Raw genomic sequence first — 13727 nt, forward strand, 5'->3', positions numbered from 1 at the left:
AACCAGCTACACCCAGCAAAAAAAAAAAAAAAAACTATGGGAAGTGAATATGATCCACAACATAGCATTTCTACTCCCTCTGTTTTTGTCCACTTTCATTTTTTATTTCCTTCTCAAATTATTTTTACCTTATGTCTAAGTGTGATTTTTCTTGTGCAGCAAAATAACTGTATAGATATGTATACATATATTGTATTTAATATATACTTTAACATATTTAACATGTATGGATCTGCCTGCCATCAAGGGGAGGGGGTGAGGGGAAGGAAGGGAAAAGTTGAAAAAGTGGGTTGTGCAAGGGTCAATGCTGAAAAATTACCCATGCGTATATCTTGTAAATAAAAAGCTATAATTTTTAAAAAGTAAGGTAACATTTTCTCCTTATTTTGCCTATTCTTATGCTCTCAATTCCTATATTTATTTTATTTTATTCATTTCATGACACTTGAAGACATCAGTATTATGAAAATATACTTGTCTTTTATTTTTCTTAATAAAACAATGTAAGCATTTCACTATCATTGACACTTCAATTTTTCAAATATATTTACTGTTCTAGATTCATCTTGCCTCCTGTTTTTGCATTTCAATGTATTTTTACAGCTTTGGTCTTTTTATTAAATGCTTGAAAGTCTATGATTTCTCTAAAACTTCATTTTCTCTACCCAAAATTATACTCAACTTTTTGAAATAAAATAGTCTTTGTTGTTAGCTTTTATTTTACTTGGAGAATATTTTACTCTAAGATTTTCTCCCCTTTAAAAAAATTGCTGCCAATTCTTAGGGTAATCCTGATTAGAGTTCCTTGAATACTTCATTTCTAATAGTTTTTTTTTTTTTTTTTTTTTTTTAAGTATCTTTTCTTTGACATTGAAACTCAGGATTTGGACCATTATATCCTAGAAGTTTTAATTTTGTAGTTTCTTTTAGGAGGTGACTAACAATTTATTTTTTTCTATTTTCATTTTGCTTTATGGTTGTAACAAATCTAGGCAGTTTTATGATTTTATGAGCTATGGCTTCCAGGCTTTTAACTGGTTAGATTACAAAATTATTTCCTTGACTTATTTTCAAGGTCAGTTTTTTTTAATAGACACTTTGTATTTTCTTCCACTTGTCAATCTTTTTGCTTTGCTTTAATTATTTTTGTGATCTCATGGAATCATTGGGTTATATTGCTGTATTCTACTTTTTTAGAGAATACTACTTGGATAAATTTTTCCGTCTTCTTTCTTGGATGGAATCTATATATTCTTCTAATTGTTTTTTCTTCAAAACCTTAATTTTATTTTTCATTTTATTTGTGATCTCTTGCACTTTTCTATTAGCCACTCTTATACTTCTTGTGGCAGAGTGATTTTGTTTTCTAAAGATCTGATTATTCTTATTAAGTAACTCTTTTCCCTGGTTTTAGCTTTTGAGCTTCTTAACCCATAATATTTAATTATGACAAATATTTTCTTTTATTTATTCATTTCTAGACTCCAATCTTGGTTTTTAGGTTTGTTTGGTTTTTTTAATTGTTACTTTAGCCCCCATCACAAGACTTGGCACATTATACATTTTCTAACCAGCATTTAAAGTTCTAGCTAGATACTATGTGACTAACACTGAATCCAAGAGGTGTTTGTAGATGGTCAAGATTCAGGATCCTATTAGAGAATTTCTTATAATTTTCTCAGCATGTTCTTTCAATGGAATAGAGGCTCTCCAGCAGTAGATGCCAGAGGGAAGGTTTCCTAGCCCTTCCCCCAGGCAACTGAGCAGTAGCCTTCTTTCTGAATGGCATCCTTTGAAGGGCTGATGGTTTGATGCTGAGTCGGCTGCCTGCCTAGCATTATTTTTCTCTTAATACAATCAATATGTTGGCATACAGGCCACTATCTTGCCACCAAAGGGATACATGGCACAAAGGAGCAGGCAGCGGTGTAGGAGACATAATCTGAGAGCCATCCTAATTTATATGCTAATTAGTCCAGATGTAAGAATTACAGGGTTAATTAAGCATCACAACCCTCCCACAATTTTATCAGCAGTGGACACAAAGACAAGAGAAAGAAATCTCAGCCTCTGATCAAATTAACCATCCATCGGCTGCCTGGGATCTCTCCTCTCTGAGGGTTATTATTATTATTTTTTATATCAGCTCCAGAAGTTAATCATGTTTATTTTGCAAGGCACTAGGGATTAAAAAAGTGATTAAGAAACAACAGCAAATTCCCCTTTCCTTCTCCACCTCTGTGTTCAGGGAGAGCTATTTAGATTATATATTGTAAGTACACAGTGTTCCTCATCCTCGTCTGGTTTGGTTTAAATTAGCAATGAGATGTTAAATAACTGGGAAGTCAGAGCATTATTATGGAAGGTCAGGTGTTAGATTAAAAATTTGACTCTTCCCATTGCATCCTTCTACTCATAGCAGCTGACAGTAACATAGGCGATTAGTTATCTACCTTAAAGGATTTTTTGAGCTTCAGGAAGCAGACCTCCTATTCTCTCCTTAATGATACAATTCAACCTGAACCTTTGAGGCTTAACCACAAGTCCCATCTTATCCAAGAAGCCTGGTTAGGTTAAATAAATCTACAGATGATTGAACCTCATTTTCTCTGAGTTCTTATGACACTTACTGCTTGTACTTAGCATGTTGCTCCCAATCACCTACCATCTTGTAGTGTTCTTACATGGCATCATGCATCTTTCTGTCTCTTGTTTTTCTTGCAGGGCAGCTAAGTAGCATAGTGGAGCCTAGAATCAGGAAGATTCATCTTCCTGAGCTCAATTTTGATCTCAGACACTACCTAATCATGAAACCCTAGACAAGTCACTTAACTCTGTTTTGCCTCAGTTTCTTTATCTATAGAATGAGCTGGAGAAGGAAATAGCAAATCACTTCAATGTCTTTGGCAAGAGTCACAAAGAATAGGATACTACTAAAAATAACTGAACAGCTTCGTTCCTTATTAGACTTGCAAGATCCTAGAAACTAGGGTTATTGTCCAGAGCCTTCACTAAAAAATTTTATACCAAGGGATACTACTATAAATTTTATCCCAGGCAGGTCAAGTCATTAAGCGTTTATTAAGGGATAACTTAATGGCAGTCACTATGCTAAGTACTAGGATATAAAGAAAAGCTAAAACTTGTTCTCAAGGAACTCTTATTCTAATGAAAGGGCAGAACAACAAGCTAGCAATCAAGTATCAATTATAGGTAGGATATATTGGAGGTCATCTCAGAGAGAAGGCACTAGCGTTGAAGAGAGCCAGAAAAGACTTCTTGTACTATGTAGGATTTTAGACTTTAAGGAAACTAAGGGAATCTAAAGATAGAAAGGAAAAAGAAAAGCATTTCAGGTGTGGGTGGGACATGGAGTCATGAGATGATACAATGAACTAAGAAGCACATGAAGGCCACTATCACTGGCTCATACAATGAAAGGTAAAAAGATTAGAAAGGTAGGAGAGTATCTACAATAAGATGCATCCTCATTTGTGAGAATAGAATAGTAGAGAAGTAGAACAATCAGAAGAAGAGCTCACCTCTAACTTCTATTTAAATTTTCTTGTTAAATATTATATTCTTATGTCTTATAGCTACTAATGGTCCTCATATGCTGTCAGGACTTTCTGAATCCAACAACCTGGGACAAAATCTTAGTTACTCCACTCTGAGTCAACTCTCTGCCTCCCCAGTTCTTTGCACATATTAGAAGCTTCATAAATAAATCTATATTAAATTAAATTCCTATGGGTTGGTACTATTGTTCCAATTAGAAGATAAGCTTATTATAGAAGAGACTGGATCCCTTAAAGGCTTCATAGTGTTTAAGAGAGCACCAGGCACAAAAATATATTTTCAATAAATATCTTTGATTAAATGTACTCTTACAAGGGAGTTGGGATTACTACTTCTTCCCCATTCTGCAGAAGGAGAAATTTTCTGATAGAACTATTGCCTAACTCTTAACAATAAAAGAAGATATGTATATGGCACACTTAGACTTACAAATCACTTCAAATGAGTCATCATTTTGTCCTCACAATAATCCTTTGAAGTATGTAGTTCTTCAAATATCATTATTTCTATTTTATAGATGAGGGAATTGAGGCACATGGGGTGAAATCACTCTTTGGCAGTTTTACAGTTAATAAGTGATGAATTCACACTTCAAACCTGACCTCTCCTCATTCTAAATCAATCCCAAATTTCCATTCTTTTCTTCCATGGCACTGGAACCCCTTGCAGATACAAGGACTGTGCTTATATATAAATATCTGCAGGAGGCTGACTCATATTTCTCCTTTCTTTCCTTTTTTTTCTTTTCTTCTTTCTTCATTTCTTTCTTCTCCCTTTCTCTCTCCCTCTCTCTCCCTCTTTATCTTTCACTGTCTCTGTCTCTCTGTCTCTCTCTGTCTCCCTGTCTGTCTCTCTGTTTCTCTATGTGTCTGTGTCTCTGTCTGTCTCCCTGTCCTCCCTCCCTCCCTCTCTCTCTCTCTCTCTCTCTCTCTCTCTCTCTCTCTCTCTCTCTCTCTCTCTCTCTCTCTGTCTGTCTGTCTCTGTCACTATCTCTGCTTCTCTTTCTCTCTTCTTCCCTCCCTCCTTTTCTGACTTTTTTTCTTCTTTTTATTTCCTCCTCCCTCTCTCTCTTCCTCCTTGTATCTTTGTTGTTGGAATTTGTATAATTAAAGTCTTGTGTATTAGAAGGTCTGTCATCATGATCCTTAGCAAAATGATCACAGCAAGGTGTAGGCAAGAGAGTGATCAATGATTGTCCTACAGAAAAAGCATTATCACACTTTGCCCAATCATCTCTACCAAGCTTTGTTACTCCCTTTGTTATTTTGTAAGCTGTCCAATTCTCCATGCTCCCCACTCTACAATGAGGCAGCTCACTCAAGTGACTAATAGACATGAGTTCTATAGAGAAGAATTCTTGCTCAAGTATATATGGTTAGTTTCTTATCTCTGTTATCACAGGCAGGCCAGTGATAGATAATGGCAAGGGATTTCCAACTGATTCAAACAGGAAGCAAAAGTATGGGGTATAATAATTTCCAGAAAAGGGAATAAGAAGGAAGAGAGAGATCCAAAACAGAAGCATCCAGCTGCAAGGGAAAGGTGCATATATCAGAGGAGTGCATAAGTTCCAGGTTTGGGATTTATAGTTCAAGACATATCTAAAAGCAATCCCCCTCATTTTTAAAGATATATAAGGGATAAGATTGCAGAAGACTATTGATGGTTGAACTAGCAAAATAGTGGTTTTGAGAGATTTTGAACAAGACAAGGGAACAGTTTTTTTCATTATAGAAACTGTTATAGTTTCTCTGCAAATCTAGCATATTCCTTATGTAAATATGTTCTCCGACTCCCCAAGAGGCTTAGTTAATTTTATCAGGTCTTTAGAGTGTTGAGTAGCCTCCTGAACTTGTTTTATTGAGTTGCTCTATTTTCCAGAGATGAAACTTCATTAAACTGTGACTTTTGGAAAACAAGAAGATTCTATCTAATTATATATTCCTTATAGAGAGTTAAAACATGGATTAACATTTTTTTTCTCTATCCAGAACTATGGAAGCACTCAGTTCTGGGAAGTAGAGCACTAATATTTATAACAAGAATGTCTGCAATGTTAAGATTGTCCACAAGTTCATCTATAATTGTTTGCATGAATTCACCTGAATTGAAGCATTTCTGCTCTCAGGACAGCTGCCACAACAAAAGTCTGGCTTTTCTGACAGTTAGCAGGACCAAGCTTCTGCATAAGGAAGATGAACCTGGCAGCTGTCCACCAAGATTGGGTTCAAGGGAGTGGAGACCAAAATTGGGGAGATCATTACAATACTCATATTCATGGTCATGAAAACTTGTATGGAGATTGTAGCAAAAGAAAAAGAAAGGAAAGCACAGAATTAAAGGAAATTTCAAGTGCATATAATTCTTTTCTCAAGGGCTTGTATCAGGCCCAGGTATATTTTGCAGGATTTCTCATCTTTTTGGCTCATAGTCTCCACTGCCCTAAATATCTGAGATAATCATGTCAACCATTCAATAACCAAATGTGTAAAAACAAGTTCCTCAAATAGTAATGGGTTCTTCATCATGGAAGTCTTCAAGCATTCTAGATGATCACCCATAAAGGGATTAAAGTAGGGATTTTTTCCCCAAGTTTAAGTTGGATAAGATAGCTGCTGATATCACATCTTAGTCTAATTCTGTGACTGCAATTATCCTTGATGACACACAATTTACAAAATTCAAAAGAGGAGTTTTACTGGCAAGTCCAAGAAAACAAAACAGAATTCATGGCATAACATGAAAAACAAAAATTCCGGCCAATAAGTAATCATCTTCTCATACACTTGTATTGAATTTAAGTCGCTTTAAGTCATTTCTAGTCACTTTAAGTCACTTCACATTTATGTAGCGCTTGCAATATGGATACATTCAGGGCAAAGATTTTTTTTCATTTTGTCATTTTGTTCCTGGTGCACAATAAGTATTTAATAAAAACCTTATTGAATTGCATTCAGTTTTATTGCATTGCATTGAATTGCTAGTAAGATCTTCACAATTCTTGGTAGCTAATGTCAGGATTACTCTTCATCAGGGTTTATCCTGAACTTTCATCAGAAAAAAATATTTCTCAGTGGTAGACACTACTGCATTAGCTCCAGAGTTTTCCTTCTCTTGGCAAGAGAGTTCCTACATTATAGAAACAGGGAGGCATAAGAACTACAGAAAGAAAAAGTAGTAAAATATTGCTGTGTCTAAGCAGACCTACCCTGGAGTAGCCTCAGGAGGCTGCTCACTTAGTCCCTCTGAAGAACTCTCATACAGGCCAAAGGATATAACAATAATAATCTGACATGTAACCAAAGGGTCCTGGACAAATCAGCATGAGCTCCCTCCCCAAAGTGCACACATCCTATAATAAGAAATATAATATTCTTAAACCCTAGCCAGTCTCCGGGTTTAGGACCCAGCAAAGATCTGTAGCTGTGAAGATAAAAGCCAGAGAAACTTTTGTTAGAACATCCAAGTGCTTCTGCTGAGCTAATCAGGATCCTAGAAGCTGCCTTCCTCTTCCCTCTCTGACCTCTCTCCCCTTGGTTGTGATCCTGATGTATTTACTTTATGTACTGCCTGCTTTGAATTTTATCTAATTTCACCGATTTGATTAGCCTTTTGCCTGTAGCTCTGCCACAACTCAAACTCTGTTGACCCAGCCTATAGCCCCTTCAACAATCAAACCAAGCCCTCATTTCCTATGTTCACATATTGAATCCTATCACTTAACCCCATCCATTCTCACTTATCTGACTATATTCTTTGATTGCTCCTGTAACTTGAATAATGAAAACTTGTTACATATCCCTATATAATCCATAAACCTCTGACATATCCTGATGGTTTTCAAAAACTCATAGAGAACAGGAAATGAGCCAGGAGACCAGAGATGGGCAGTTGTCCCAAATTTCAAGCACATATTCTAGAAAATGTGGACTGGTATTATCTTGATCCTTGGCAAAATTGCAGAGTAAATTATTAAACTGATTCTTTCTAAGAATTGGAGTGGGGGAGAAACAGTGCAATGATGACAAAAAAAAATTGGGCTTAACAGCATGAGTTAATATAAAAAATATAGGATTTGTAATCAAGATATTCAAGTTCTTACTCCAAATATATTAGAAACTAACTATGACCTTGGTTGGACAAGTCATTGAAGATCTTTCGAGCTTAACTTCTTTATAATCTAAAATGAAAATCAAATTAAATTTTTCTGAGGTCTTCTATATTCTATATGGCTTTAGGGTATGTTAAATTGATATTCTCATTTTTTAAAAAAAATATGATAACAATGTTGGAAGATCAGAGAAATATCAGACCTAAAATACCATTATTTGAGCAAAGTATTTTACACAATCTCTCATGATATCTGTATGGATAAAATAGAGAAATGTGAATTTTTTTTAAAAAAGCAATTAGTTGACTAATTATGCTGTACAAAGACTCGGATAGTGGAGTAGAGACTGTCTAGTGGAATATATCCATGAAGCTCTGTTCTTTGTTCTGTCTGATTAAAATTTCTTATCATTTGAACAAAGATATAGATATGTTAAAATTTAGAAGACATAAAATTAAAAGAACTAGTTAGTAAGATAGGTGCTAAGATTCAAAATTATTTTAGATTGAAATAACGAACTGAGAACAATATAAAATTTGACCATAGCAGGAGGCAATTATTGTTAGGCTGAAAAAATCAAATACATCAGAACAAGATGGAGGACTGGCCTAAGAGAGTAATTCTTTTATTTTTTTTTTAATCTAGCAGCTGAGTCAACAGTGATGTGGCTTAAAAAACAGCAAAGTTTTTTAACTTTAGGCTGCTATAATAGGTGGAATGTGTTCTAGTCATGGGAAGTAATTGTCCCACAGTACTTTATGCTAATCAAACCACATTTTGGAATATCAGGCTTAGTTTGGGGCACATTTAAAAGGGTCATTGGCAACTGAACAACATCCCTCAGAGAATAACCAAGATGGTTAGTATTCTAGAAACCATGTCAAATGAAAATTAGTAGACACACCAGGGAATGCTTAGGCAGAGGGAAATAATAGCAAGGAGAGAGGGAGAAAGAATCACTCAAATATTCAAAGTCTGTTATTTAGAGGGAGCAAGAGTTGTGTTATTTTGAAAGGAAGAACTAAAACTAATTATTAGAAGATACAGGAAAGCTAATCTTAACAAAGTATAAGAAAACCTTTTTCATGGAGTAATGAGCTCTCCATTTGAGGTTCTTAAGAAACTGGATGGAATGTCATAAAGAGAATTCCTACTTTGCTGGGGAGAAGTTTAGATAACCTCTTCAGTTCCATTTTTATTCTGAGATGTCAAGATTCTGTTTTTACAGAGGGAAGGGTTCAGGACTAGAAGTAGAAAGGGAGATCTGGAGAGATGTGTCGTGCTCATAGAAGACTCTTATTACAAGAATCTGAAGTTTAGACTTAATCTGTTAGCTAGTGAAAACTCATTTCATGTCCTCAATCAGAGGAATAATATAACAAAAGTGGCAGCTAGGTAGCCTAAAGGATAAAATACTGGATGTGAAGACAAAAAGACTTTAACCAAACCCTAATTGAAGAACTTTACTAGCTTTGAGACTCTGGACTCATTATGTGACCTCTCCTAGTCTAGTATTCATCTCACAGGATTGTCATGAGGATTAAATGAGGTAAAAACATTGAAATTCCTTTGCAAGCCTTAAAGCATTAAATAGAAAAGGCATATCTAGGACCTATAAAATAGATCCTATATAAGCTAGGAAAGAGATTGGAGGAAGGAAGTCTAGTAAGAATATTAGTCACAAGGTAATAACTCTCTAGATTAGGGTTGTAGTTATGGTCACAAATAAGAAAGGGAAAAGGAATTTCATATATGAAAAAATTAACAGTATGGTAATATACTGGAAATGGGTGAAGGAAGAATTCAAGATGACTCCAAGCCTACACAATTTCTTCCCTAGTTTTAATTCCCCATTTCTTTACTCTTTTCTTGACTCCTGAATGTATTTTTAAAAAAAGAGAGAGAGAGATCTCATTCCCACCTCATCCATGGGATTATGACCAGATCTAGCGGTTAGTTCCATGCTCTTTTTCTCTTGTCCATCTATAAACACAAACTGAGAGATCCTCAAGTAGAATAATTCTATCCACTCTAGATATACACACAAAAGATCATTTGAATTGAGGCCAGAAACACAATCCCCTGTGGAAATATAAGATCGAAATTGGCTAATCAGAAAGGAACTCCTATAGAACTTTGGTTAAAGGGGATTTCTTGGGACCTCAGCTCTTAATTATTGTGGCGCCTGATAAATGAAGAGCCACCATCCTCCAGAGAACTATCTCTTCTTTCTAAAAGAAAAGTCAGGCTCGAACAACAAATCAGCAGAAAACCACCTTGGCTGAAAGTTTGTAGCATTGCTCTGGTTACCTTGCTTGTTTAAAATGCTTTTCTTGTTCTCTCCTTCCTATGTTTACTCTGTGGAAATTGTTCTAATACTAGACTAATACTTGGGAAACTTAATGGCACAGGAGTTAGAGCACTGGAATTGGAGCCAAGAAGACACACGGTCAAATCTTGCCCCAAACACTTAGTAGTTGTGGGACCAATCATGGACAAGTATAACAATGATGATGATGATGATGATGATGATGATGATGGTGATGATGTCATTTTGTTTTTTATAACAGTTTTTTATTTTCAAAATGCATGCAAAGATAGTTTTCAACATTTACCCTAGCAAAACCTTGCATTCCAAATTTTTCTCCTTCACTTCCCCTCACTCCTCTCCCCCACATATACAACTCTTCTAAACATTTCCACATTAAGATGATATAGCTTTGTATAGCACTTTAAAATTCTCAAAACTCCATACATAGATTATATATAAAACTCTTAAATTATATCCTCACAACAATTCAAGAAGGTAGATGCTATTATTATTTCTATTTTGCAGATAAGAAAGCTGAACCAGACAGAAGTTACATGATTTATCTAGGGTTACACAGCTATTTAGTGTCTAAAGCAGTATCTGCACTTAGTTCTTACTAGAATTTCTGCAAGCCTCAATTCCTTCATCTGTAAAATTGGGTTATAAAAGCATCTATATCACAGGGTTGTTTTGTGAATCAAGTGAGATAACACAGGTAAAGTATTTACAAAACTTATAGTACTATATAAATGTTGTTCAGGTATTTCAGTCTCTGTTACTATATTTGAAGTTTTCTTGGCAAGATACTAGAGTGGTCTATCATTTCCTTCTTTAGCATTACATGAAGAAACTGAGGCAAAGTGTTTAAGTGATTTTGCCCAGGGTCACACAGTCAGTGTGTCTGAGGACAGATTTCAACTCTGGAAGAGGAGTCTTTCTGATTCTAAGTCTGGCACACTTTCCACTGAGTCAGCCACCTTGTTTACTCCTAAACAAACACAGATTAAATGATTTGCCCAAGTTTACACAGGTAGTAACTGTCTGAGGTTGGATTTGAACCCAGAACTTCCTGACTTTAAATACCAGAAGTCAATTCACTGAGATATCTAGCTATCCCTCAGGCTAGTGGCCAGTAGGATTTTGAAGAATCAAAAAAGCAATAAGAAAGCTAAACTGTAAGTCAAAGATGAAGTTTAAGCAGGTATCAGATAGCTTAAAAGAGGACATGAATGGGATACAGAAACTGAGCTAATTAATCTTTTCTAAATGCAATTTGTTCTGCTCAATAATGGGGCAGCTTGTATGTTCAGAGGTACCCAACATAGCCCACCTGAGGACATGAAAAAACAGCTGATCCAAATCCTTGGATCAGGCAACTTTGATTGCCAGACATAATTATGATGAACTTTCTTCAGTGTAAAGTGTCACTTAATGGCAAAAACTTGGATTCTTGAGGACAATTATTTTTATTTTTTTATTTGCTAATAAACTACCAATCAAGAAGTTAAATAGTTAAATCCAGGACAATAGAGGCAATTGTTTTGATCTTGCTCCCAACATGCCAACAAAAGCATAAATCAAAAAATCACCAAAACACAAATCTTCAAATCAGAAGTCCTGAGTTCAAATCTTATCTCAGACACTTAGTTGTATGAACCTGGGCAAGTCATTTAATGCTATTTACTTCATTTTCCTCATGCATAAAAAGAGCTGGAGAAGGAAATGGCAAACAACTCTGGTATCTTTGCCAAGAAAACCCCAAAGGGGGTGATGAAGACTCAAACATGACTGAAACCACTGAAAAACAACAATCAAGAGCTTGTGATACTCAGGACAGATTTGGGCAACAGCTGGCTTTTTTGGTAGGTTAAATTAAAGGATCTCTAAGGTCTCTTCTGGTTCTAACATTATGTGACTCCATGTTTCTGTTATGGTATCTTAAGAAAAGCAGCAGGTAAGCAGGAGTTTCAACCAATAGAGATTTATCAAGTATCTATTACAATTAAGACACTGAACTGAGTAGAAAGAGCCCTAGCAGCAAGTAGCCCATCATTAGATCAAAGGATTAGAGTGTTAAAGCTGGAAGGGATCCTAGAGGCCATCTGGTCCACACTCCTCATTTTACAAGTGAGGCTATCAAGGCTCAGGAGAGTGAAGTGACTTTGCCTATGATTACATAAGTAGTAAATGTCTAAGATTGGCCTTAATCCCAAATTTTGCTCTCTCTAAGTCTTACCACTCCACCAATACTATCCAATATGATGCTGCTGGCTGGCATTGGTTCATGTAGCCAAAGTATCATCAGTTTTTCCATCTGAGAGACAACTTTACCCCCCTTGTTGATGATGCAAGAATCTGGCAACTTATAAGATTTCTAAGTCTTCTATTCTTAGCAAGTCATGAAGACATATGTCTAAGCTTCTGAACCTCATCCTGCCAAAAGAGCGCATCTTTACATCTTTCAGCCACGATGTTCTCTTCCTATGCTTCTACCTCTCTCTCTAATCAGACACATGGCCTGGATGAGGAGACTGGGGCTGCTAAGCAAGGGAGCAAATTGTTTTCTTTATTATGTCCCCAGGGGGGAAAATCACCACTTCCTGATGCATTATTTATCAGGAACACATTAACTGTGGATGACATCACAGGCATTCAAAGGCAATTTGGGGAAAGTATTGTTAAAGCAATTGATTCATGAATTCCTAGACTAGGGAAACTAAATATGCTGGCAGGCTGAGATGTAACATGTTGACTTTTTAAAATGTATTTGTGCATAATTGATTGAAAGCTAAGCTCTACAGCCTGTGGAAAACAAGATTATTCAAGGAAATCATATATTGTGCTAAATGATCCATGGAGGAGCTCCAGGGTATGACTTAGACAGAGTCATCCACTTCTTGAGGAAAGGTGGGCTCATAATTTATTCTAAGAGGATCCCTAGCCAATAACAATTTGTCAAGTCCCTCCAACTAAGGAACAAGCCCCTCATTATGCCACATAGCCATTACCAATGGCAAATAAGCTTCCTAAAAGTAGTATTTGTCATATTTCATATTTGGAAAGAACTTCAAAGATCATCTACTCCAGGTATTCATAATCTTTGTGTGTGTGTGTGTCATGGACTCCTTTGGCAGTCTGGTGAAGTACATGGATCCCTTCTCAGAATGATGTTTTTAAATGTATAAAACAAAATATGTAGGATTACAAATCAAATCAGTTATAACAAAATGAAGCTATCAAAATATTTTATAAAACCATTTCAAATACAGCCCAACTTAGGACCCCCTGATTCTAGCTGCCAATCCTAATTTTATAAATAAGCATGCAAAGAGGCATAGAAAGGAGTCAATCAGTTGATCAATAAGAATTATTAAATGTCTTCCATGTGCCAGATATGAGACTGAGAATCCAAAGAAAGTCAAAAGACAGCCTCTAGTTTCAAGGGTCTGAGAGTTTAATGAGGGAGACCTGAAAACAACTATGTATAAACAAGATGCATACAATCTTCAATGCTCCAAGGGAAGGAACTAATGTTAAGAGGACTCAAAAAAGGCTTGCTGTAGAAGGTGAGATGTTAGCTGGGACTGGAAGGAAGCCAGGACACCCAAAAAGTGGAGATGATGAAGAAGAGAATGCTAGGCACAGGGGACAGTGAAAATGCCCCATCAGGAGATGGTGAATCTTGTGTGAGGAGCAGAAAAGAGACCAGTATCACTGGATCACACT

This window comes from Sminthopsis crassicaudata, chromosome 3 (assembly GCF_048593235.1).
Source record: "Sminthopsis crassicaudata isolate SCR6 chromosome 3, ASM4859323v1, whole genome shotgun sequence".
Taxonomy (NCBI): domain Eukaryota; kingdom Metazoa; phylum Chordata; class Mammalia; order Dasyuromorphia; family Dasyuridae; genus Sminthopsis; species Sminthopsis crassicaudata.